This window comes from Leptonychotes weddellii, chromosome 15, assembly GCF_054177405.1.
Source record: "Leptonychotes weddellii isolate Sample4059 chromosome 15, ASM5417740v2, whole genome shotgun sequence".
NCBI lineage: Eukaryota > Metazoa > Chordata > Mammalia > Carnivora > Phocidae > Leptonychotes > Leptonychotes weddellii.
The window spans coordinates 38,080,471-38,107,035 of NC_138383.1; the positions used below are offsets into that span (position 1 = coordinate 38,080,471).

The 26,565-nt window shown below is 47.7% G+C and overlaps 1 non-coding gene and 1 pseudogene across 1 annotated transcript; one reads left to right on the plus strand and one right to left on the minus strand.

The window, feature by feature from the left end:
• Window positions 1-4,168: 4,168 nt before the first annotated feature.
• Window positions 4,169-5,327, minus strand: LOC115941356 (large ribosomal subunit protein bL20m pseudogene; annotated as a pseudogene).
• An 8,412-nt stretch (window positions 5,328-13,739) lies between these two features.
• Window positions 13,740-13,842, plus strand: LOC115941357 (U6 spliceosomal RNA). Its single transcript, XR_004076113.1, has one exon. It is a non-coding gene; the product is annotated as a U6 spliceosomal RNA (small nuclear RNA).
• Window positions 13,843-26,565: the final 12,723 nt, after the last annotated feature.

Below are 26,565 nucleotides of genomic sequence, written 5' to 3' on the forward strand. Positions count from 1 at the left end.
CTTTTTTTTTTTAACTATGGGGTTTATTTTTCTAAATATGGGTTGATCGATCAGTTACTTGATTGGGGATGCCCTTAAAAGAAAGTAAGTTTTCCCAACGTGACCCTTAAAGGATTACAGAAGTTCATTTATTAAATTCTCTGTTGGGAGAAAAAAACTTCTCTCCCCTGACACTTTATTATTATCTTTGATTTTTCAAAGGGCCTTGATTGGTGGTTGTGCCTCAGCTAGAATTTATGGGACTTTCGTTGCTGTATGGTTGGCATTTATAAAATCTGAAGTATCATAAATAAAGTTATTTATTTAATTATACTACCAGTGTTTTTTACTGGTCTGATTATTTGGTACAGTCATTAAAGCTGATTGTGTGAGAGTAAACTGAGGACCTGAGCTAATTTAGCTTGCTGCACTAAGCAAACACATATTTTTGATGGGTGATGAGCCTTTCAGTTAGGGTTATGCTTAAATGAAGTAATAGAATTATGTTGGTTATTTTCTTTATGAAAAGAAACTAGTTCTTCCAAGGAAGTTGAAAAGGCTTGGTGTAGATGTTGGTGTCAGGTAGGTCTGTCTGACTAACCGCCCAGGGCTGCAGCCCATAGTGAGGTGACCCAGGGCAAATGTAGATAGCTAGGACAGGGCTCATCCTCTCCTCTTACAGTTCCTTCATTCGCAGAAACAAGCCCTGGAATAAGGAAATAGAAGTATTCCATTTACAGGAAGAGGATTTGAATCCCATGATAGCTGATTTGAACTCTTTCAGTTTCGTGCCATTCAACTTTTTTTTTTTTTTTTTTTTTTTAAACCATCCTGGTTTCCTCCCCTTTCCTTCTGCCCTTACAGACCTGCTGCTAGGCTCAGGGGCCAACTGTAAGTTGCTATTTAAAGCTGGGAGGTCAGAAGGAAGTTGGCTCTTAGGGGAAATTATTCTCCCTCAGCCATTTTCTTACATAATAATGGCTCTTTCCTTTGGGATCATTTTAGTAACTATTCAGAACTATCTTTTTCACTAAGAGGTATGAAAAACCGTGGCAATACAAAGGACAAAATTCCCAAAAATATACTTCTGAGATTTTGTTTTAATGTGTGCTGATAACTTTAGTTAAAAATATTTAATTGACTAAATTCAAACCCAGATCTCCCAAGTTCTTCAGTTGATCTGTCCTGGCTCTATGTTCTTCTTAGTGTTTTTAAGGATGCTGAAGGATTCCCTGTAACCTGCATTGCTCACCCTTTATTTTTCTAGTGTTAGAAAAGGGCTTTCCTTCTTCACTATTCCTCTCTCCTTTGTACCAAAATTCACTTGTATAGAGAATGCCTTTTTCCCTACTGCAGATCAGGCATGGAAGTAAAATCCTAAGAATTGAGACAAGTGAAGAGAGGAGACATCACGCGGGCACTTTTTATACCTGAAACCAAATAATATTTACTTTAATTCTTTCCTACTGGATGCTGAATACATCTGACTAGGAAAATGTACTTACTGAGCCTTTTGATGTCGTGACATTTGGCCTCTATGGAACTGAGGCACCTTGGACTTGCATTCCCACCATTGATTTCCTATTTCACTGTTAATAATCTCAACCTGATGAAAAGGACTTTAAAGAACTGGACTAACCTTTCTGGTTTTCTAATACCTCATGTTTGATCATTAGCCAGATATGATTTTTTAGAAATTGACCCAGTTCTCTAACTTGCCGTGGAGGATAAATGGCCATGTCTAGGATGATACCAAAGTCTGTGGCAAATGTAACTAACGCACAAATGGATTCCACTCAGAAAAGTAAAATGATTGCGCTCCATTCTCCTTTTGGGTCAGAGATTGTTTAGCCTGGTCTCTACTCAGATGCAGGGCTTTTCATCATGGTCTTTATAAACCAAGCTTGTCATTCTTTTATAAACCTGCATATCCTTAAGCTTCTCTGGGAAAAGAAAATAAGGAAGGACTAAGTGACTCTGAGGGATGTTTATTGGATAAAAAGCTGAGACAAAGCTGAGCCATGTCTTGAGGGATCTTAATCAATTCCAGTCACACTTTACCATGATGAAAGATGTTTCCTCATGAAAAATGCCAATACAGATTTTTAAAAATCTATTCCAAATGCACTTTCTTATGTTTTTGCTTTTAAAATAGTTTCTTGGAACCAGATTTATTGTATTTGTACTTAATTTTTGTTCTCATCTAAATGTGCATTTTCTGACTGTATAGGAGAAGCTTTGTTATGTAATTTAATAATAAATTAGAAATCTACATGGTTGTGCCTGTGGTTGTTTATATTGAAACGGTACCATCGAGGCAGTTTGCAGTAGTAATTATGAAATCTTTGGTATCTGTAAGTATTTCTCATGATGTCCTAAAACCCAGGGTGGAACACCACAGGTACTGAAAAGCTGCCCATCACCTATTGTTCGAAAACATCATAGGAATATTCCACTGATAACCCAAGAAATGAAGGAGAATCTCTTCTCAAAATGAAACTTCAGAAGGTATGGTGGAATGTAAAATTGTAGAATTTAGCAAGAGAAATGGGTTTTTACAAAACCTCCCTAAATAATGACTTTTTACACTACAGACCAGAACTTGATTCTCTACCCCACCAGAGAATTTGAAAATCCCTCATGTTCCATTACCTCTCCAAAATGTCCTTATTCATGTTTTCTGCATCCTTTTTTAAAATAACAGTATAATTGAAATAAAATGCATGTACTATAAAATCCGCCCTTTTAAAGTGTACTGAAGGGTTTTAGTTACTATTAGTTGTGCAACCAGCACCACTAACTTCTAAACATTTCATCATCCCAAAAAGCAGCACTGTCCCCATTAGCAGTGACTCCCCACCCCCATCTCTGGCCTTTTTATCCAACCAGACTGTTCCGTTTTGGCCACCCCAGTTTTTTGCTCTCATCCATTCACATGGTTTCCAAAGTACCCCCTTCTTTCTTGAGATCCTAACCTTTTGGCTATGAACCTGTGCCCAGCCCTGTATGTGTGGCATCCCCACGTAGACCTACATAAAATCCAACACCACTCTTAGTGAGGTTAGCCATCCCTTTTACAGATAAGGGGACAAGCCCAGAAGGATTCAGTGATTTGCTCAAAAGCAGAGTGAACAGTAAGTAAAGCAAGGATTTGAATCTTGAGGGCTTTTTGATGCCAAATACTGTGCTAGTTCTGCAAAATACCATTTAATCTGTACTGCATGATTATGAGAGAAGATAGGAAAGAACCACCAATTTTGCCTGGTTTTAAAAGTGATACATTAAAATCTCATTTAAAGTCCTACAGCTTGATTATTTTCAAGGAATACTAACTAGTGGCTGAGTGCTTAGTAAAGAGGATTTGTTTGTAAATCACTTCCTTTATGAGAACTAATGTAATGCATTGAAGTTGTTTTAAAAAAAAAAATGGTTTTTAGTGGCTTTAATTGGACCAAACTTCCTGTTCAACTCTTCCTACCTTCTAGTGTAGAACCTCACAGTTCTTCCTAGAGATGGCCAACTGGCCGTGGTATGCTCCATTTTCCTTTCTGGTTGGAATGGCTTTGATGGGCTGCCACTCCTATGGAACCTGCCCTTTCCCTGGGAAAGGATCTGAAGCCCTGCCCCAACATGCCTTGTCTGATGGCAGAGATGCCTAGAATTTAAATTTTAAAAAAGGGGGGTGGGTGGCTGGAGAATCTCACTGAAGATATTATCAGGACATTTTCTCTTGTTTCTCTACAGCAAAAGCCAGGAGAAAAACAAGTATAGTCATCCTGAATATATTTGCTGGCTGAATTGGAACAAAGAGGAATGCACTTTAGCCTGATGCCTTCCGCTCTGCCCAGCTAAGATTCCTCAGCTTGCGGAGCTCTTTATTACTAAGTCTCCGAAAACACTTAAAAGCTAAGAAGATTGGGTGCTGAAAATCTGCAACTGCTTAGAGGAATCCCAGAGATCACTTGACGATGTTCTGCTGCCCTCGTCAAATTATCTAATTTGTTATCCTGATCTGTGGTATTCAGTTTCCCTCTTTGGGATACAAAGCTCTTAGGAAACCGACACTTTCTCTTAATTAGTGCATTTCTTCTAGATATTCTCAAGCATCCAATTAGTTCATGCTTTTACTGGTGAAATTGCTTACAGCTTGAGGGAGAGCAGGCAAATATGACTGGTAACTACTTTTAAATCACTGCTGAAAAAGTATGGTTTAAACATAATCATTTCCCCCAAAGTGACTAGTTATCTCTCTGAGTGTGGCACATAATTCATAATTCTCCCGGATGTATGTGCACTCATGGATAATGTGCTAAGAATATGGCATTGTGTTTTTCACTCTGGAATAAGTCCTCAGTCCCCACCTTGTCCTGTCCTGTCCCCCATTGCATGTCCCACAAGCTAGGGCCCTATTGTTCATTACTAACCGCATGTGACCGTCCTGAGCTGGGTGTCCTACCTCTCATGTACCCCCTTTCAACGTGCTCTGCACACAGCTGCCTGGTTTATCTTCCTGAACAACTTCCAACCTCTCATCGCTCTGTTCAAGAATATCTGGCAGCTCCCTATTATGTTTGCCAGTGTGTTATAGTGAGTTAACACTCGGAATGTACACCCAGTACTTTGCTACATTCATACATCACACAAAATCCTGTTCACTTCATGAGGTAGTAGTCTTTTACAGATAAGGAGACAAGCCCAAGAGACCAGAGTACTCTTTTTTTTTTAACACCACGTGAGCTTTATTTGCACAATCTGTGTAAGATTTCTGAATCTATCCCGATGAGGGAAGAAGGGGCCTTCTCACACCTGTTATTAAACTGCAAATTAATTGCTGATCAAACTTACCGTTGACAATTTTTAGTCCGCTTTAATTACTGTGATCATCAAGGGGGAAAAACCTTTTCGTGAGACACTCAGCTGCAAAGGGCAGGCAGCGTGGGACTCGCCCTCAGTGATCCTGCACCGCCCTGAAAAATGCGCCTTCGGGCTTTTTCCCACCCCCCAGGGCGGCCGCAAATCCTGCCTGTCGCCTCCTTTTGGCCAAAGCCGCCAGAGATGTAAAAGTCTTCGCTCCATAGACGGCTCCATCCGCAAGTACTGTTGCGCTCCGCCTGGCGCTTAACTAAACGGACAGTGAACGCTGGGTCCTGGGAGGCAGCTGTCATGGGACTCATCCAGAGTGTCCCCGCGTCCCTCTTCAGTCTCCCTGCTTTGGCGCATTCCACAAACGCTCCGGTCACAGCTCTGAGCGCCGGCCTGAAGGACCGAAGTTTCCTTGGCCGGAAGTGCCGCGCGCCCTGCAGCCCCTGGACCCGCGCGTGGCGGCCAGAGAGGCGGCTCCGCAGCCAGAATTACGCCCCCACCGCCACCCCCACCCCCAGCCCAGCCCCCGCCATCCACCGCCCTTTGCCTTCGGAGCGCTTCCTCATCCCTTGCGAGCTGCACGCTGCGGGGCTGCCCAATGCACTAGCAAGAGCAGCCGTCCTGTATTGTGCCACCGGCTCGGACACTTCTAGGCCATGGGCCAGGGCACTGAACTGCTCTCAGTTCAGCTTTCTTATCTGCAAAATGGACTCTAGCAACTTTGCGCAGTTGTAAAGATTGAATCAAGTAAAAGATAACAATGGTACAGAATTCCTCAGAATGTTCTCAAGAAATAATGGGGGGTGGGGAGAGGGAGTTTTCCAGACGACCGCAAGTCCCTGGGGAGCCAGGGCAGCGTCTGTTCCTTAATACCGTGTGCATGAACTTTATGCAGAAACTGTCACGTAACTCTTCTAAATTCAGTTAAATCTGACTCAGAGCGCCATCCTCCGGGGCTTAGCAAAAAAAAGAAGAAAAAAATAATAATAATCTTGGTCATAATTGAATCTCCTTCCCTTTGCCTCTGGGTTGTGCAAAGCTTCCAAGAGTCTTTCAATGTCCAGAAGGTGCGGAGCAGGCACTCTGATCCACACTGAACCCCACTGATATGTGTTCACTATCTGAGCCCACAGAGTCCTCCTTGAAGCCACCAGCCGCTTTGCCTCCATGTCACCTTTGGGCACACAGATCTTTGCCAAAGAGCTCCTGGGCCTGGGGCTTAGCCTCCCTGGCGCACCCCAAACCATAGCCATTCCCCTGAGCTGGGGGCACTGTGAGGGAAGGGGACACTGGCAGAGGACGAGGCCCAGCTGATACCAGGGACCACCCCCCCACCTCCCAGTCTGCCAGCGTGCTCCCAAGGTTCCCTCGCTCTTCCCACCTTCCTCTTGCCCCTCCCACCCCCCCACCCCCACCCCATGAGATGCCACTCTCCCAGACACAGACTGTTGAGGTCTCCTCTGTGGGCTGGTGAAGTGAAAGAATGAGAGGCTAACTCCCTCAGGAGCTCCTCCCCCGCGGTGGTAACCTCAATACCTGGCACAAGGTAGGCATTAAGTGCTTGTTGAGTAAATGGAGGAAGGAATTAAAACAAAAAACCCCACAGTTTTAACCCTAATTTGCTGTGTCTGGAAGCTCAGGACCCACACCCCAGCTCTCAGGGGTAGTCCTGCCCGTGTCTTCTTGTCTCCACACGGCTCAGAGGGAGGGCCTCCCAGAGCACCCTGTGAGCTGCCCACTCCTTAGGATTGGGCAGTACAGAATCTGAGTCCTTCCAGGCCCCTCCCTTGGGGGACATTTAGCAGTGTCTGGAGACATCTTTGCTTGTCACAACTGTGGCCGTTTGTGGGTAGAGGCCAGAGATGCTGCCAAATATCCTACAGTGCACAGGACAGCCACCCCCACCTGTGGCAAAGAATCATCCAGCCCCAAGTGCCAGGAGCGCCAATGTTGAGAAACCCTGGCTCAAACTGAATTCATGTTAAAGTTGACAGTATCCCTCCAGGGATGAAGATTACTCAAAGAGGTTCCCTAACCACCGATTCCTCCTCACTGCTCTTGGCTGGCTCCAACTGCTTATAGGACAGAGCGGGCCCCATGATCTTCACTGCCCCTTGTTCTACCTTTCCGTCCTTCACCCCATTCCTTCCTCAGCCCCACAGCATACACACTGTCACCATCCCGAGTGACTTGATGTGCCAAGGGCTTTGTAAAGTTCCTCCTTTGGAATGGCTTCCTTTCCAAGCCTGCCTGTGAAACACGTCCTCCTTGTTTGAAAACCCTACCTGTGGGAAGTAACTGCTTAATGGGTACGGGGTTTCTTTTTGGGGTGATGCACTGTTTCAGAACTACATAGAGGTAGTGGGAGCACAATGATGTGAATACACTAAATGCCATTGAACTGTACACTTTAAAATGATCTGCGTTGGGGCGCCCGGGTGGCTCAGTTGGTTAATCATCTGCCTTCGGCTCAGGTCATGATCCTGGAGTCCCGGGATCGAGTCCCACATCGGGCTCCTTGCTCAGCAGGGAGCCTGCTTCTCCCTCTGCCCCACCCCTGGCTTGTGCTCACTCTCTCTCTCTCTCATAAATAAATAAATAAATAAATATTTTAAAAAGTGAACCATTTGATCACCATAATCAAGATAGTAGACATATCTATCATCCTCCAAAGTCTCCTTGTGCCCCTTTGTAAATCCCTCCCTCCAACCCTTCCTCACCCTCTCATCCTCAAGCAACCGATGCTCTGCTCTCTGTCTCTATAGATTAGGTGACATCTTCTAAAGGTTTATATCAATGGTGTCATACAATATGTACTCTTTTGGAGTGGGTCTGGCTTCTTTCATCTAGCATAATTATTTTGAGATGTATCCATGTTGTGTGTACCAATAGATCATTTCTTTTCTTCTTGCTGAATAGTATTCCATTGTATGAATGCAGGACAATGTGCTCATCAACTTCTCTGTTGTTGGGCATTTGGGTTGTTCCCCATTTGGGACCATTACAAATAAACCTGCTGTGAACATTCACACACCTGTCTCTGTATGGGCATGTATTTCCCTTTCTCTTAGGTAAATACCTAGGAGTGGAATGACTGGATCCATTGGCCAGTGTGTATTTAACTTTTTAAGAAATTGCCAGGTTGGGGCGCCTGGGTGGCTTGGTAGTTAAGCGTCTGCCTTCGGCTCAGGTCATGATCCCAGACTCCTGGGATCGAGCCCCGCGTCGGGCTCCCTGCTCAGCGGGGAGCCTGCTTCTCCCTCTCCCACTCCCCCTGCTTGTGTTTCCTCTCTCGCTGTGTCTCTCTCTCTGTCAAATAAATAAATAAATAAAATCTTTAAAAAAAAAAATTGCCTAATTGTTTTCCAAAAAAGATTTTATTTATTTATTTGTCAGAGAGAGAGGGAGTACAAGCAGGGGGACAGAGCAGAGGGAGAAGCAGGCTCCCCACTGAGCAGGTAGCCCGATGTGGGGCTCCATCCCAGCACCCCAGGATCATGACCTGAGCCAAAGGCAGACGCTTAATCGACTGAGCCACCCAGGCACCTCCAAAGTGTACCATTTTAGTCTATGAGAGTTCCAGTTCATTCACATCCACATTGACATTTGGTATAAGTCTGTTAAGTTTTAGCCCATCTCATGGGTGTGTAGTAATGTCTCGTGGTTTTAGTCTACATTTCCTTAATAACTAATGATGTCGAGCTCTTTCATGTGTTTATTTGTCGCCTATATATCTTTCTTGGTGAAATGTCTGTCTAAATCTTTTGCTCACTTTTATGGGTTATTTTGTGTGTGGAATATCGGGAAAGGTATTGGAGACGGTAGGAGCTGCCGCCTCTGGGAAACAGAACGAGCAAACTGGAGGCCACAGTCGAGAAGGACTCTTCATTTCTCACCCTGCATATGCTGCATCTTATAATTGTTTATATTTTTTAAAAGGGAAATAGGCTGCTTAGAAAAATGTCACTATTGAAACCACGTTTTATAACGGATGGATGGGGACTGTTCTGTTTAGCCAAGAGCAGTTCAGAAACTCCACACTGGTAGGAAATTGGAGCGCTGAAGCCTTAATGGAACCGTGAGCTTTTTACATCGCATCATATTTAATCATTCATCGTGACACACCAGTAGCGATGCTGCTGTCTGGGCCAGGACTCCTCTAAGACCCCATCAAGCAGGGCTTGGTATTTATGCTTCTGGGTTTGTTTTTTAATTTTAAAGATTTTTATTTATTTATTTGTCAGAGAGAGAGCACAAGCTGGGGAGAGAGGTGAAGGGGGAGGGAGAAGCAGACTCCCAGCTGAGCAGGGAGCATGACGTGGGACTCGATCCCAGGACCCTGGGACCATGACCTGAGCAGAAGGCAGACGCTTAACAGACTGAGCCACCCAGGCACCCTGCTTTGTATTTATGTTTAAGCGGATATTGTTCCAGCTTGTTAATTTCCTCCTTCTTCCCTGCTGAAGCTGGCCTATGGAAAGAAAACCCAAGACTGGCTCTCTCCCCCCTTGTCTGTGATAGAAGATTTGGTAAAGTCTCCTTCCCATACCCTGCTTTCCACTTCCAGCCCTGCTTCCCACCTGGGACATGACTTGGATTTGTAGGTGTTCTGATCCAGGGGAGGAGATTTCCTCGTCCAAGTTCATGTCCTTTTAAGAAAGCAATGGTGAATTAATAAGAAATGCTTTATCTTCTAAGACCTCTATGTGACTCTATTCTGGTCCTGCTCTTTGATCCAACCCACTAATCAGTTCATAAAAATTTCACATAAACTGAAATTCATCTCCTAGGCTGGGCTGGGCTCTATCAGATTAATATTTAACTCCAAGGAAGCATGGACACTTGCCTTAAAGAAGTTCTTTATTGTAGGGAAGGATCTACCTTGTTGTCATTATTTGAATGTCATTGACATTTTATTTCAACCTACAACTCCCTGTATTCCTCTGTTGAAAATGGGAAATTCTTATGGAATTTGAATTGTCACTGGTTCAGCATCTAAGGGTTTTTGTATCAGTTTTTTCCTGACAAAAGAAATGTGCGTTTAGGGACGCCTGGGTGGCTCAGTCGGTTAAGCGTCTGCCTTCGGCTCAGGTCATGATCCCAGGGTCCTGGGATCGAGTCCCGCATCGGGCTCCCTGCTCTGCGGGGAGCCTGCTTCTCCCTCTGCCTCTGTCTCTCTCTCTGTCTCTCATGAATAAATAAATAAAATCTTTAAAAAAAATGTGCGTTTATTATGGAAATAAGGATCATTAGAAAAATTCAAAGAAAATAAAAATTCCCTGTTTCATCAACATTCTATGATAACAACTAACACTTGAAATGTTTTTCATTTTTGAAAATATCTGAACACTTATGTGCATATTTTTTTAAATTTGGGATCGTGTGGTACATATTGTCAGATTTTTTTCACGGACTAGAGCATACACAGCTTCTATATGATTACATTTGTATATGCAACATACTTTTCAGTGGCCGCACTGAATTTCATTATGCAGACACCCAACTCCTGATTGTTTAATTATACAAATACAACCAACACCCTATTTTTTAAATTTTTTATTTTATTTATTTATTTTTGAGAGAGAGAGCACAAATGGGAGAGAGGGGCAGAGAGAGAGGAAGAGAGAATTCCAAACAGACTCCACACCCAGCGCGGAGCCCAACACGGGGCTTGATCTCATGACCCTGAGATCATGACCTGAGCTGAAATCAAGAGTCAGACACTCAACTGACTGAGCCACCCAGGGACCCCACCAACACTCTGTTTTTTAACTCTAACATGGTTTCCAGTTTTTACCCCATTATAGATAACTGAGCACACTTGATTTTTCTTTTTAAAAATCTTGAAAGAAGGAAACATTCTGCCAATTCTCAAGACATCCGTAGCTTCTTGGCTTCTTTCTGTGTGTGTGTGTGTGTGTTTTTAATTGGACTTAGTTGAGCTCTCCAATTTGCCATGAAGAATGTCTAGGCTATTTCTTGTGGATATAAACAAAAGAGATCCCAAGGAGGATGACACCAGATTAGAGAGAGTAGCACTCGCCCATTTAGAGCTGGCCAAGAATAGTTTTCATGGAAGAAGGGCTGCAGAGGACCAAATGACCTCCCCCAGAAGGTTCCGTTTAAACTCTAAGTCTGGGGTGCCTGGGTGGCTCAGATGGTTAAGCATCTGCCTTCGGCTCAGGTCATGATCTCAGGGTCCTGGGATCGAGTCCCGCATCGGGTTCCCTGCTCAGTGCAGAGCCTGCTTCTCCCTCTCCCTCTGCCACTCCCTCTGCTTGTGCTCTTCTGTCTATCTCTCTGTCAAATAAATAAATAAAATCTTTAAAAAAAAATAAAAAATAAAAAAAATAAACTCTAAGTCTTGGGGAGCTTAGGTGGCTCAGTCAGTTGAGCATCCAACTCTTGATTTGGGCTCAGGTCATGACCTCAGGGTGGTGGGATCAAGCCCTGCTTTGGACAAGGAGCTCAGCAAGGAGTTTGTTGGAGATTCTTTCTCTCCCTCTCTCTCTGCCCCTCCCCCCACTCGCTCGCTTGCTCTCAAATGAATAAGTAAATCTTTTAAAAATAAATAAAATAGGGGCAGCTGGGTGGCTCAGTCGGTTAAGCATCTGCCTTCGGCTCAGGTCATGATCCCAGGGTCCTGGGATTGAGCCCCACGTCGGGCTCCCTGCTCAGCGGGCAGCCTTCCTCTCCCTCTCTCTCTCTCCATCTGCCCCTCCCCACCGCTCGCTCTCTCTCTGACAAATAAACAAAATCTTCAAAAATAACAATAAAATAAATAAAAATAAAAACAAATAAATAAAACTCTAAGTCTCATGGTCACTGCCTGTTCTTTGGAACACTGCCCCTCCTATTTGTTGGTTCATTACTATGACCGTTCTCCAATCCTTGTTGCATACTGGAATCACTTGGGAAAGAGGGGTTTTAAATATACATATTTGCCAGATCTACCCCAGTTGGACTTGGGGTGGAGCCCAGACATTGGAATTTTGTTTTTATCTCTCTAGATGATTCCAACTTGCAGCCAGGACTGAGAGCCTCAGCTTTTATGGCGTTTTACTCCTCCAGTGGGGCTGGAGGTGCTGCCCTTGGTGCTGAATCTCTTTAGGCCACAGGCTACTCTCAGGGAGTCGCCACTTCCCACTTTGCTCTGCCAAAGTCATAAGCAGCTGTTTCAGAAATGCTGATGCACAGAGGAAACAGTATCCCAGCTCACTCCTAGTGATTAGGGTGGAAAGATCAGCATTTCACTACAGCTGCATCCACCTCCCTAGACAGCCAATTAGCCACAGAAACGGCAGACACTGCCTAAAGGAGCTCTTTCAGGGCTGAGCTTCTAATGCCCAGAGCACATTAGGTAGCTAAACAATACTATATTCACATCAGGCAAGACCATCTTGCTTTGGGTTGTAGTATTTGCTTCCTGGAGAAAGGGGGCCTCACCTTAGAGGTGGAACTTGGTAGCACCTGGATAGATGGGGAAGAGGGAGGGGCGTGCCTTGCATTGTGGGGACATGGCCGGCTGTGAAGGAGGGAACGTTAGACCCAGAGTCGGAAGATGTGGGTTTGAATCTCCTCTCTACTTTTGTCTAGCAGCAGGACCTTGCTAACGGTCAATTCCTTCTCTACAAAACAACAATAAAGATGGGCGCCATAATTGTGCGCTAATTATGTTGTCAGAGTTATGGGAGGTAATGTTCATAAGCATATCAACAAATCCAGGGGTGCAGGGCTGACCTGACAGAAGAGAGATTTTTGAGTTTGTACTAATGGTCAGAAACCAGGCCTCTTATGCTTCTTCAGTCCCCACTCTTGCTGATGTGGGGGAGGAGAGAATACGCAGGGGGTGGCGGCAGCGATCTTCAACAATAGTAAGAGCAGCTAAGGGGGAGAAACGTGAGATCCATTCTGTGTGGTGGCAGGGGAGAGACAGCTGGAGGCCAGCAATCAGTAGTTTAACAAGCCCTCCAGGTGAGTCTAACACACACAAATAGCTGAGAACCATTGCCCTGGAGCATTTCTTTGTATGGATACCCACATTCTGTTTAACCATCCTACTGTAGATAGATAATTGTTAGTCTGGAACTATTACAAAATGGGCTGGTCTGAACATCGTTGAACATAGGTTTTGGGACACATATGTACACTTTTCTGCTGGTTATATATACCTAGGAATAAGGTTGTTGGATTATAAGTTTATAAGTATATTTAGAATACTTAGCTTTAGGATATACCGTCACAGGTTTCCAAAGTGATCATACCGGGCTTCCATCCCCACCAACGATGTATGAATATTCCAGTTTCCACATCCTCACCAACACTTGGCTTTGTCAGTCTGAATTTGCATATGATCCAGCAACTCCATTTCTTGGTATATGTCCCCAAAGAATTGAAATCAGGGTCTCTAAGAGTTATGCATACATTGATGTTCATAGCATTATTCACAAGAAGCAAAAGGTGGAAGAAACCCAAGTATCTATTGATGGATGAATGGATCAACAAAATGCATTATGCATGTCCAGTGGAATATTATTTAGCCCTAAAAAGGAAGCAAATCCTAACACATTCCACAACATGGATGAACCTTGAGAACATTAGGCTGAGAGAAGCCAGTGACAAAAAGACAAATACTGTATGATTCCACATATTATATGAGGCACCTAGAGCAGTCAAATTCTTAGAGACAGAAAATAGAATAGAAAATAAGTGGTTGCCAGAGGACTCGGGGAGGCGGAGGCGGCAACGTGGAGTTAGTGTTTAATGGGTGCAGAGTTTTAGTTTTGCAAGATGAAAGGAGTGCTGGAGATGGGGGGTGGTGGTGGTTGCCAAGAGGTGAATGTATTTAACACTACTTACTGAACCGTACACGTAAAAATGAGTAAGATGGAAGATGGGTGCTTGCTTTGGCAGCGCATAGACTAAAATTGGAATAAGGGAAGATTGGCATGTCGCTGGTGCAAAGATGACATGAAAATTCATGAAGCGTTTCATTTTTTCAAATGAGTAAGATGGTAAATTTGATGTTACATGTATTTTACCACAATTAAAAATGAAGAATAAACACTGTGGGCTTAAAACTGAAGAGAGATTCTCTGCTGTCAGGGTCAAAGCCAAAGATGTCATTTTCATTCTGCAGTGCTCCTGGCTGTGTGTAATCACAGTAACTTGGACATTTATAAACCTTTGTGTTCTCATCTGTAAAATGGGAAAACGAATTCCCCTTTAAAAGAGGTTGTCATGGGGATCAAATGAGTATATAGGAAAGTAAGTGATACATAGTAGATGTTCAGTAAGTGTTAGTTGAATGTGATTTGTTCATCTAAAATAGAGCTTCTGGGAGTGGAATTGAGGATCTTATGATTTGGTAATTGGCATTAAGAAGGAGACTGAAGTTGTTTTTTTTTAAGATTTTATTTATTTATTTGTCAGAGAGAGAGCACAAGCAGGGGGAGTGGCAGGCAGAGGGAGAAGCAGGTTCCCCGCTGAGCAAGGAGCCCAATGTGGGACTCGATCCCAGGACCCTGGGATCATGACCTGAGCCGAAGGCAGATGCTTAATCCACTGAGCCACCCAGGCATCCCCAGGAGACTGAATTTTTTAGTGAAAATGAAAATCTGCAGTTTGCTATTTAACTCATCTGTGTGCTCTACTAACCATCTGTAAAGGGGGTGACTTCTTCATGTCTCTTCTCTCCAAACACATGCCCATGTCCCCAGATGGAGGGTTTTCTTAATTTCTGCCTCACTGAATTCCTACTTTGAGACAGGAGAAGGCTCAAGGGAGGTGGTTTTCCTTCCCTGCAGGACCAAATATCCTCCTGAGAATGAGCCTCCAGGGCTCAGCTTCCCCCAAACATAAGCCCCACCTCCCTGCACCCCTGATCTGCCCTGGGAGATTCCCCTGAGCCAACTGAGGCATCCTGGGGCAGAGGGCTCTCGGGACTGCAGCTGCTGGGGCATGAGTTTTTCAGGGAGGCTCCTCTGGCAGGCAGGACTTTGCCCTTGACGTGGGTGGGCCAATCAGAGCTGCCACTGGGGCCAGAAGTGGGCTGGAGGAAACTTTTAAGAACAGATTCCCCAGAAACCCCAGAAACATGAGCAGCAATCCAGAGTTGAAAACTCTAAGGCCTCTCATTAAAATGATGCTTTGGCTTGTGAAGTTCTCGTATTCTGGTTTCATAAGAGCTGATGGCTGTAAGTGATCAGAAAGAAGACTGAGAGCCTCAGAGGAGGCAGCTGGGAAAGAGCCTGGATTTGGGGAACAGAAAGACTTATGCTGGATTTTAAACTACAAACTGTCAGGAGCTGTTGTGTTGGATCACACTTGTGAACTGTTGCTGGTGGGAGACAGCAGGTGCAACAGTCGTCTCAAAACCTGCTCTGAGATACTTTTTGGTTTCGAAAGAGCAAAGATCCAGAGAGGTGGGGAAATTTATTTTTAATTAGCAAGTGCAATTGACAGATTTCATTTGAAGTGAACTATTACAATTGGTGAACTTCTACCCTCTCTTGCCTACTACCATCTCCTGTGGGTGATCACAACTGAGTGAAAACCTATACATTGCCCTGCATTCATTCATTTGTCGGATATGCAATAAAGCACCTCCTCTGTGCCCAGCCTTTTCCTGGGCCCTGGGCATTAACTGGGTACAAAAGAGACTGAAGACAGATTTTTGGGCTTCTGTATAACTCAACTTATATACACTGCATACACACAGCCAACCAAACAAAAACCCGGCAGCAAATGCTTTGAAGAAAGGAAGAAACGGGGCGCCTGGGTGGCTCAGTCGTTAAGCGTCTGCCTTCGGCTCAGGTCATGATTCCAGGTCCTGGGATCGAGCCCCGCATCGGGCTCCCTGCTCCGCGGGAAGCCTGCTTCTCCCTCTCCCACTCCCCCTGCTTGTGTTCCCTCTCTCGCTGTCTCTCTCTCTCTGTCAAATAAATAAATAAAATCTTTAAAAAAAAAAAAAAAGAAAGGAAGAAAGAAGAAGAAGAAGAGGAAGAAGAAGAAGAAGAAAGAAGAAGAAGAAGAAGAGGAAGAAGAAGAAGAAGAAAGAAGAAGAAGAAAGAAGGAGAAGAAGGAGAAGAAGAAGGAGAAGGAGAAGGAGAAGAAGAAGAAGAAGAAGAAGAAGAAGAAGAAGAAGAAGAAGAAGAAGAAGGAGAAGGAGAAGGAGAAGGAGAAGAAGAAGAAGAAGAGGAAGAAGAAAAAGAAAGAGAAAAGAGGTGCCTGGGTGGCTCAGTCAGTTGGGCATCTGCCTTCAGCTCAGGTCATGATCCCAGGGTCCTGGGATCGAGCCCCACTTAGGGCTCTCTGCTCATTGGGGAGTCTGCCTCTCCCTCTCCGTCTCCCTCTGTGCTCTCTCTCCTTCTCTCTCTAAAATAAATAAATGAAATCTTTTTAAAAAATTAAAATTGAAATTAAAAAAAAGATTTAAGATTATGGTGGGGGAGAAATCGACAGTAAACAAGCAAAACAAATAAATCAGTAAGATGAATTCAGAGGATGGTAAGTGCAGTACTGACAATAAGCCTGCTGAATGTGAGAAAGAGTGACTAGAGTATGCAATTTCAGGACATTTCTGTCTTGTTCATTACACTTTTTGCATTTTCCAAGTCTGTCACAATGAAGTTGTATTAATTTTGTAATCAGAATGAAATTAAGGAAGGAAGAAACAACTGCACACTCCCAAGAAGTCACCCAGAGGGAGCACAAGGCAGCCCATACACACCCAGCTGGGGGTGGTGGTGGTAAGGGGTTTTTCCCTCTCCCCCCGCCCACCTTTGAGGCTGTCGTCATTATAATGAAACCCTCTGCACAGGGAGCCCAAGTTGGTCTCCTCGGCGCCTGTTTACCTCCTGCCTGTTTAACCAACAGAAGAGCAGCTCCCACGGGCCATGATCAAAACATGAGTTCATCGCGCTTGGTTCCTCTGGGAGGGTGAGCTGGCCCGCCCTGGAACCGCGTGTCTCCGTCTCCGGGGGATGTCCTGAGACCCTAGAGGGAGCCTGGCCTGGGACTTCCCTCAGCTTCCCAAAGTCCCCACAGATGGATGGGTTTGGGGAGAGCTATGAGGTGGTTTGAGGGGCATAAAGAAACCACAAGGGCCAATCCAGGTTGAATCCCATGACATGGACTTTCCAGCATCCAAGTTGTCCCTCATGTGGACATCTTGCTATGGCCACAGGCCCTCAGAAAGCTTGGCAAATAGAAAAGGGCCTCTGACCTCAGTAGGGGAAGGAGGTACTTACTGGAGGTATCTGCCTGCAGCTGGGGCAATGGGAGGGCAGGGCTCCAGCAAAGGGAAACTGGGGCAGGGGCTGAGAGAAGATTTGAGACAAGAGCCAGACAGAAAGCATCCAGTTCTAGGTCGGGGGCCAAGAGCAAGAATTGAATCTGAAGCAAAGGTCGGAAGAAGTAAAGCCTGGAGAGGTCCCTGGAGGCGATGCCCAGGCCAAGGGAGGGAGGTTTTCTGGAGATCAGCCCAGTCGGTCCAAGGAGAGAGAGAGCTTCTCTGGGCTTCCAGCCCCTCGGAAAACAGCCACCGCATCCCACCTGCGTGGTGCTATTTTGTGGATCCTTTCAGTCAGGTGAGGCTGGGTGAGGAGGCCATTTTGCAGGAAATTGAAGGGGGCTGCTACTTAATCCTGCAGGGTCCAGCTCCAGCACCAAGGGCCCTTAGCTGAGCCCTTTTACTATCAAGTAACTTGCTGTGTATCGAAAACAAATTCCTTTCTGGAAGCCTGGAAGAAAAATGCTCAGGTATTCACATTGATTGCCTCAGCTAATGGATTATGGGGAAGACTGTTTCCTCCCTCCTACATTCCTATTTTTAAAAAAATTAAATTATAAATTGTGCGAGTAATATGGAAATAAGTGCTTGTTGTGAGAGTCTGAGGATACAGAGGCTATGGATTAAAAACTGGGAGGCTGCCTCTCTCCCCTCTCCCGGAGTGCCTGCCGATTTCACTTTGGGGTGTATAACTTGTATCGTTTTTATGTTTAAAAAAATGTTAAAGAATGAAGGTTACCCGGGCTGGGGAGCACAAAGTTCTTGTGGAGGAGGGTTGCTGACCACATTCGTGGTGCCTGAGAGGCCTCTGGGATGCTGGTCCTTGGGCCATGCACGCTCCTCCTGCTCACTGTGTTCCTGTGGCGGGGTGGGGGGTCCCCAGGAAAACCAGGTCTCCTCTCACCCAGAAACGTCAGCCTCTGACAGCCACTGTGCACAAGGGTATCCCTGTTAAAATGTCCTTGAGGAACCTAGAATTCAAAGCAAATTAAGACATCCATAGAAGAAAATTCTCCATCCTGGGAAAACAAGCAGAGAAACTTTGGAGACATGGGAGGAAACTGAGACAAGAATGTGGGCTGATCGACCCCCAGCCACCCACCTGCCCAGCTCCTGACTTCCGCCACCCACTTTGCCCCTCCAGGCAAATACGATGGGAGGAAGAGGCTTCTGGCTGCCAGTCCTGGTGGCCTGTGGGTGCTGGGAGCCATGCAACCTTGCTGAGCCATGCCCAGCAATGGGAGAAAAGATAAGCAAAGAAATAAATGATGGCTTATACATATTATACAGCCACTAAAAAGGATGTTCACAAAGAGTCTTTAATAACACAGGGAAATGTTCGGCTCTGCGAATCTAAAGTAGGTTTGCAAGAAAATGCTCCTCAAAGAAAGGGCTTGGTAGTGCATTAATTTTAGGAAATACCGCATCTCTAGCCTCTCGGAGATTCATGTTGCAGGTCAGCGTCTTCAAGGCTCTGAGAAGTCTTCCAGTCAAGTGCCTGTTCTTTGCCTTATTTAATTCAGTGTTTTCCTCATCTACTTGATGATAGAACCTTGTTCTGTAGACCCCTTTCCCAGCCATGGGATCAAGGCGTGTCACCCTGCCTGCCTCATTGTCTCCCTCCTGGGTGGTCACTGAGTCTCCAGCAGATGGTTGGCTCCCCATGCCTCTCCAGAGGCCCCAGGAGCTCCTTGAAGCACAGAGGTTGCATTTCCTTCCTCCCCCCTCACCTCTAGTTCCCACCGCATGGCCTGGCACATGGGAGTTTGCCGTAACACCTTTTGGAATTAGAGTCCATGTTTATTTCCAGTGTAGATACTGATCATCTGACTTCTCCTTCCTTCTTCTTTAACTGTGTTTATGATGGGTTTTATCATCATAGGATGAGCAATCAATCCACCCCTCCACTGTTACTGATTTACCTATAATTAGGGATTAATCACCTACCAGGCAGGAGCAGGTGCGGTAACTGGCCTTCCTGACATTGCTGTATGATGAACCCAGCACTTTCCCACCTAGTCCTTGGCCCATGCCAAAAAAAGAAAAAAAAAAAAGCTAGTCTCTGCCACAGAAACTAATATATTGAGTGGGTTTAGAGCAAGGGTGGGCAGACTATGGCCCATGGGGCAATTCTAGTCCACTGCATGTTTTTTTTTTTTAAGATTTTATTTATTTATTTGAGAGAGAGAGAATGAGAGACAGAGAGCACGAGAGGGAAGAGGGCAGAGGGAGAAGCAGACCCCCTGCTGAGCAGGGAGCCCGATGTGGGACTCAATCCCGGGACTCCAGGATCATGACCTGAGCTGAAGGCAGTCAGTCGCTTAACCAACTGAGCCACCCAGGCGCCTCCACTGCATGTTTTTGTAAATAAAGTTTTATTGGAACCCGGCCATACTCATTCATTTCTATGTAGTATCTATGGCTCCTTTAGGACTATTCTCTGGCCCCTTACAGAAAAAGTTTGCCAATCCCCAACTTAGAGGATTTCTCAATATGTTTTATTTATGATTTATCTTGAGTGATAAGGAAAGGAAAATTATCAAGTCTGACCGTATGTTGCAAATACTGTTTCAAAGCAAGAAAGAAGCAACTTGTACTTTTCAGCAATTACTAAATGCCAACTAGCTGCACATATAGTAGTAATAATAATAATAATGCTGGTTTTCATGTTGCTCATCTTAGCTCTTTGTCTTAGCGCCCTCGGGAAGATGAGCAAAAAAAAATTTTTGAGCAAAAAAATTTTGCTCAGTTGAGCAAAAAAAAGGAAGCATCTGCTTCTGATCTGGCCACTTGAAGGCAGATAGCTCAGTGAGAAGTCAGGCCCCACTAGAAAGACGTTGTAGTTAGGGACAGGCTCCACTTAAGACAGAGGCAAGACACAGCAAACGTCTTCAAGGATGGAGTCCTGGACACAGGCAGCCACTCCCAGCCTCCAGTGATGGGTCGGGTCCTCCCCACCTGTCTGCTGTCACCCCTCCCAGGCTGTCCAACAGCATGATGTTCTCTGTGGCACAGACCACGCCCCTCCAGACCTCTGGGTCTTTGCTCAGGCTGTTCCCTAGGTCGCCCTTCCTCACCCTCTCTTCTTCCCACGCCAGCACTCAGCTCAGCCCAGAGCTCAGCTCCACAGGGAGCCCTCTGACCCCTCCTCAACGCTGCTGGGGTTCCCTCTGCTTATCCCCATCTTCACACAGCCCGGACTCTGTCTCTGCCTTCTTTATGAGCAGAGACCACACCCGCTCTCCTCCTGTAGGGCCGCTCACATAACTAGGAAAAGCCTTCAGCTCAGTGTATTTGTGGCAGAGTATTACTTGGACATATTAACCACATTTTCCCCTGTTCTTGTATTTCTTCGAATCAGCATTTCCTAAGAAAAATCCAGGAAGAAGCAGGAAGCAAAAGGAGCCAGTTCTTGGCTTGTGAGTTTCAAAATCCTGGTCTTTTGAAAGCACTAGGGGCTTAAGAAATAGATTTGGAAGAATAAATGTCAGACGAGCCAGAGCAGGGCTCCTACCCCAAGAATCTCTGGTCAGAAGGGAAGTGAGAAAGGCGGGGAGGGGTCCTATTTGCCCATTTCCCACAGGCTGAGCTCCCATGGTGGTGGTGGTGAGGGGCACACAGCGCAGCTATCAAGTGGGTTCATAAAATGCAAGAACAGAGGGGCTCTGAGCATCTTCCTCTGGTTGAGCAGGTGGAAGGAGAACAGGGCCCCAGAGAAGATGAACACACAGTGGGTGTGGGCAAGCAGCACCTGGGGCAGAGCCATCTGGATCCCACAGAGCAAAGGTGGTGGGAAACCCTGGTCGCTGCCCAGTGTCCATTCTCACTTCCTTCCTTACAGAACCTTGATTTTCCTTGGGGCAGCAGCATAGCCAGTTAGAAGACTGTGCTTCTAGCCTCCCTTGCAGCTAGGGGTGGCCATGTGATACAGCTGTGGTCAAGGAATGTAAAGCAGAAGTCACTAGATGGCACTTGCAGGAAAGCTCCTAAAATGGAGCCCACCCAGCCTTCACTGGCCCTTTTGGCCCTCCCCGTTTCCTGCTTCTCACTAGCAGGAATAGCCAGGGCCATGGCAGCCGTCCTGTGGCCACGCAGAAGGTGGGATGCTGGAATGCATAAGGGCAAAAGCTCCAGGCTGGGATAGTCAAGCAAGAAGACTGCAGGTGCCTGGATGATGACCCCATAGGGCACTGTACCTCCCTGGGCTGCCTACCTCTGGACTTCTTGTTAAATGAGAAAAAAGAACCCTATCTTGTATACACTGGTGTTTGGAGAGCCTCGACCAAAGACATGTCTTAGTGGATTCAGTGAGGAGACAATGGAACCATCCGTGGACATAGGAGAGGGCGGAGGAGCAGAGGAGTGAGATCAGAGACTGAAGAGGGAAGGGTTGACTCGGCAGCCATCTGCAGGGATCAGACTGTTGCCACCCCAGTCCCCAACACCTCAGCCTGCTGTAATCCCCAGGGAAAGGGGAAAGACATCTGACCAGACCACTAGGACACATGGGGGCAAAGGAGAAATGACGTTTCTTGCACACCAGAGGTTGGTCTGAGATTATACGCTGTACGTTATCCTTCATAAACATGTGTTCAATAGAAACAGGAACCAGAACTGAGCCCACGACCCACAGTGTCAGGGATGAGCTGGTGGACTGCAAACTCTGCAGTCCCCCTGCCCTTCCCAGGCAGCTTTGGGGGCCCTGAGACTGTTGTTTGGAAAAGTTTGGTCAGAGAGGGAAAAATCCCTGGAGGAATCTTGAATAATTCTTGTAATGATCCCCCCACACACACACACACACCTCCTGCCCTCCGCGGCCAACCCCACACCCCTGAGGCTCGGACTGCACCCTGCTCCAAGCAGACTTTTCCATCATCCAGCACTCACCCCTTCCCAGCTGCTGCCCTCGGCCTTTCGCCAAGACCCGGACAGCAATGAAAGAGCCACCATTTATCATAAATGGCATCAACATCAATAAAGGGCTCCTGTTTACGGAGCAGGCACTGCAGGTCAGGATGACGTTAGGACCATCAGGCATAAGGATCCAGCTCATCAGAGAAGTGAAAGGGCTCAGCATGGGAACTCAGGCCCAGTGACGCTAGCGTCCGGGGTGAGCAGCAGGAAGCATGGGCAGGATGGGTCACCTGGGGCTGCAAGCAGCTCTGTACCAGTTAGGCCGGATTCAGAGCCACCCCAAACCTGCAGGGCCTTTCCTGGGCCCACCCGTGGGCAGGAGAAGAAACTTGAGATTCAGCAGGGCCTCCCAGGCAGCCCATTAAGCAAAGAGGAGTAAACCCTGAGCTGCTCGAGGTGGGAGGAGCCTGGCTGCCTCCAATTTGCAGTCCTCAGTGCTTCCTTCCCCAGATGAATTATTCATGTCCACGGCCAGGCAGCGGATCAATAATGCAGGCGGCAGAAGTCCCGGCAGGGCCCAGCTTCCAGCTGACCGGCTCTGCCCCGGGCTCCAGGGAGGGACCCTCCACAGCCCTCCTGCAGCGGGGCGGTGTGGGCAGGCCTCCATGCCCGGATCTCTGAAATCTGTGGCTGAAACCCAGCTGTCCTCAGGGCTCCAGGCCAGGAGCTGGGCTGCAGATATACCCAGGAAGGGGACCTTTTTTTTTACAATTTCCATACCTCCTCTGCCTGGAGGGGCCCGTGTCCCTCAGCACAAAGGAACCCTGTGTACGGACCCAGCCCTGGGAGTAGGAATTCCTGTCGCAGGATGAGGGTGCAAGAGACATCCCCCATTCTTCCTCTAGGGCCCAGAGTCTGGCGGGTAGAGACCCAGGAGAGCCAGAGAGTTGTTTCTGGTTGCGAGTAGAAGTTTACATCCAAGCTCTAGCTTGAAGACACCTGTTTGACTTTCTCCGGTCGCTAGCAGGTTCTAGCAGGTTCTAGCAGGTCCACAGTGGGGAGGGCCAAGAGGCTGGGGAAGTTTCGTGCTTCCTTGGGAATGGTGCCTTGGAGCCACAACCACCATGATGACCCTCTGACTCACACACACACACACACACACACCCATGCCCCCTACACACAGGCTGCCTCCTCCACAAAGGGACACAGCCGCACTGGCAAACACTCTGGGAAGAGGGGTGCAGACCTCTGCTGTGGTGAATTGCCAAACTTATGTAGGGTTTCTCTCTTTGTCCTTCTCTTTGTTTCTCAGTCTTGCCTAGATTTTCTCAGTTTGTTACAATAGATCCTTGTAGTAAGAAAGAAAGGAAAATGACTGCTATTTTTGGAAGGGAGATAAAAGACCCACTGGAGAAAGTACACCTGAGGTCAGACTAGCCAGCTCCCCTTCAGGCACCCAGACCAGAGGTTCCCCAACCTTAACGTGCAAATGAACCACCTGGGGATCTTGTTAAAGGTAGATGTTCTTGTTCAAGGTCAGGGTGTGGCCCGAGTTTCTGCCTTTTTGCCCGCTCCTGCCGATGCCCAAACGAATGGTCCAGCAACCACACTCTAAGTAGCAAGACTAGAGTCTATATCCCAGTGGCTCCCAACATCAAAAGACCATTGGGATGACGGCTGGAAAGCTTTTAAAAATCTAGATGCTCCAGCCACACCCCAGGCCATTTGAACCAGATTCTCTAAGGGTGGCAACCAGGCATCAGCATTTCCCAAAGCCTGCAGGTGATTCCGTTGTGCAGCCAGATTGAGAAGCCTGCTCTAGACCAGCTTGTCTCACTCCTTTACTTGAGGAGACAGGTCCAGAAAGAGGCTGGGGACCACAATGACACAGACAGTGAGGGAAAGACTCGGGGCGGGGGGGGCCTGAGCCAGAGAGCTTTCCAGGGTACATGGGGTCCTCTCCTATCTTGTGTCAGGGAGTGGGGAGGAGGCAGGTAAGCCTGGGGATGGAGGACAGCGGGAACTCAAGGGTCAGCTCGGGGTGCCCAGAACCACCCAGACTCCGGGACGCTCTCCAGGCTGGGGCCAGGCTGTGCTCCCCACATGGATCGAGCCCTCACGTTTCACCAAGGAGGGCCATCAGGCCTCCAAGAGCCCTGTGGGTGTGCAGAGCAGATTATCACCCCGTTTACAGATGGGGAGTTGAGGTTCAGAGAGGCCAGACCCCTGGTCCCAGGGTACAGCTATCTGTCATGTGAGGCCTTCTACATTGCGGAAGCTCTGACTTTTCCCTCGCTGATTGTAAGACATGTGTACCCCCTTCCCCTTCAGAGTTTCTAGAATTGGGTTGTGTCTGACGAACGATGCTTTCAGGTCTCTACTCCAGGCACTAAGGGGACACGATTGTGACTGGCAGAGCCCATGCATAGGAGGTGTCCATTCACCTGAGTCTTACTAAATTAGTAGCATTACAATGGTGGCATTTCATCTTCATTTGGATCGCCGGGTGGTGCTTTAAATACCTTCGGAAAGATCAGTTGAGGCCACCTTCCTGCTCTTGGCTCCCCTGGCCTCTGTCCCAGGTTCCCCTTCCTGCTGTCCTCATCTACCCAGGGCACCCTCTCTTACCCTGACCCCAGCAACGAACTCTCTCCTTCTTTCCAGAACTTTCCCTTTAGGTAAAGGTCCTATGGTCCAGAAAGCCTGTCCTTTTCATCTTGGTGTCCTCAGGGTCCAGTACAAGGCCTGGTGTGTAGTAGGTGCTTAATGCAGAGGCAGCTGGAAGCTGAGTGAGGTAGAAGGCCTGCAGTGACCACCGGGCTGAGTGCAAACAGGCTCAGGAAGCGACCCACCTGGAAATGGCCATAGGCCCTAACTGACCAAGTACAACCAGGCGCAGTTCCTAAGATTACCAAAAAGGAGAAAATTCCACATGTTCCCATGCTCCCTCACTCCGCCCTGTAACTGTGGCCCCCTCACCACCACCTCATCCCAGAGTCTCTCCCTCGCTGTCATGCCCGCTACCCCCTCATGGTGTATTCCGTAAACTTCCATCTCCTGTGTCCTGCCTTGGGTGAATCCTTTCAGCACCTGCACCGCCAGCCCCCATCCCCACATTTGGTGGCCCCCCCATCGGATCAGAGCGCCCCACACTTAGTATAAGTTCGTGGAAGGACAGAGGACAGCCCAGCCCAGGGTCCTTCGGGGGACCTCCCTCCCACTCCCAGGCAAAGGCTGCTTCTCCCTTCTTGGCTCTCCCAGTAAGTACCCCCTGAAGCACCTCACACTGCCCTGGGTCTGAGCTGTGTCACTCCCGAGTTCCCGTGTTGAAATCCTCCCCCTCTAGCTGATGGTATTAGGAGGTGGGGCCTTTGGGAGGTGCCTAGGTCAAGAGGGTTCTGGGATTAGTGCCCTTATTAAAGAAACCCCAGAGGGGGAGGGGGAGGAAAGAAGAAGAGGGGGGTCACTCTGCCCACACTCACCTCCCTGCTTGGCCTGGCCTCCTGCAGCCTGGGAAGTGGGTCCCCACCCCCGCCCCGCCCTGGCAATTTGCCTTCCTTCCACAAGGCTTTCCTTTCTGCGTAGCAAAGCATGGGGGCAAGAAGCCAACTTCTGGGTCAGCCCCAGAGATAGGGTCCGTTCACCAACATTTATTCAGTACCTCCCGTGTGCCAGGCGCGGTGTGACCTGGGACAAATCCCTGAACATCTCTGAGCCTCCATTGACCAATCTGACCCGGGAGCTCACACCCGTGTGTGTGAAATGCCCAGTATGTGCCAGGCTGTGAGCAGGTGTCGTGTTCCCGCTCTCTTCTTTCCGTGCCCTAGGTCTTTGTCCAGATGCAGAAAGGACCCCAGAGGGAAGGTGGGTCCGGCATTCCTCACTGGAGAAACTGAGGCCCCGGGGAGGTCAAACTTGCCCAGGGGAACACCTCGAGCATGCCCAGGCTTCCCACTGCCCAGCTCCCAGCCCCAACCCTGGAACCAACAGGCTGAGTGCATTCCCCCCTGCCCCCTGTTGTTGGGGACCCCTGGACCCCAGCAGCAAAAGACACAGACCCATGGTGCACGTGCACTTTCAGCTTTATTTCTTTCCATGCCAAGCAATACAGAGGAGCCAACTGGAGAGTGTGGTGCTGGGTGGTGGCGGAGTGGGGCGGGGGTGGGGTGGGATGTGGGGTGGGGTGGGGGGAGTAGTTCTCGCTGCTTCCCCTGGACACGAGAGAGGCTCTGTCAGCACCCCAAGCTGGAGGACCACTGGGTTCAGGCGGCCAGCGGCGGGACCCATGATGGAGCTGGGAGCAGGGGGTGAGGCCTTGGGGTGCCAGGCTGCCTGTGGGTGAAGGCAGCAGGGGAGTCAGGGACCCTCCCTCCCAGTCGGATCTCTGCAGGGTTCCTGGTCCTCAAGCTTGTGCTCCTCCTGCCAGGGGGATCAGGCTCCTTCCACACCCCTCAGCGCCTCTGAGCTCCGCCCTTGGTACAACTAGAAGTTTCCCAAGTTGTCCTCACTTACATCGATGGGTGTCCCAGCTGTCCTGTGGCTGTCCGCCAGCAGCTTCCCTCTTTCTCTACTATTCT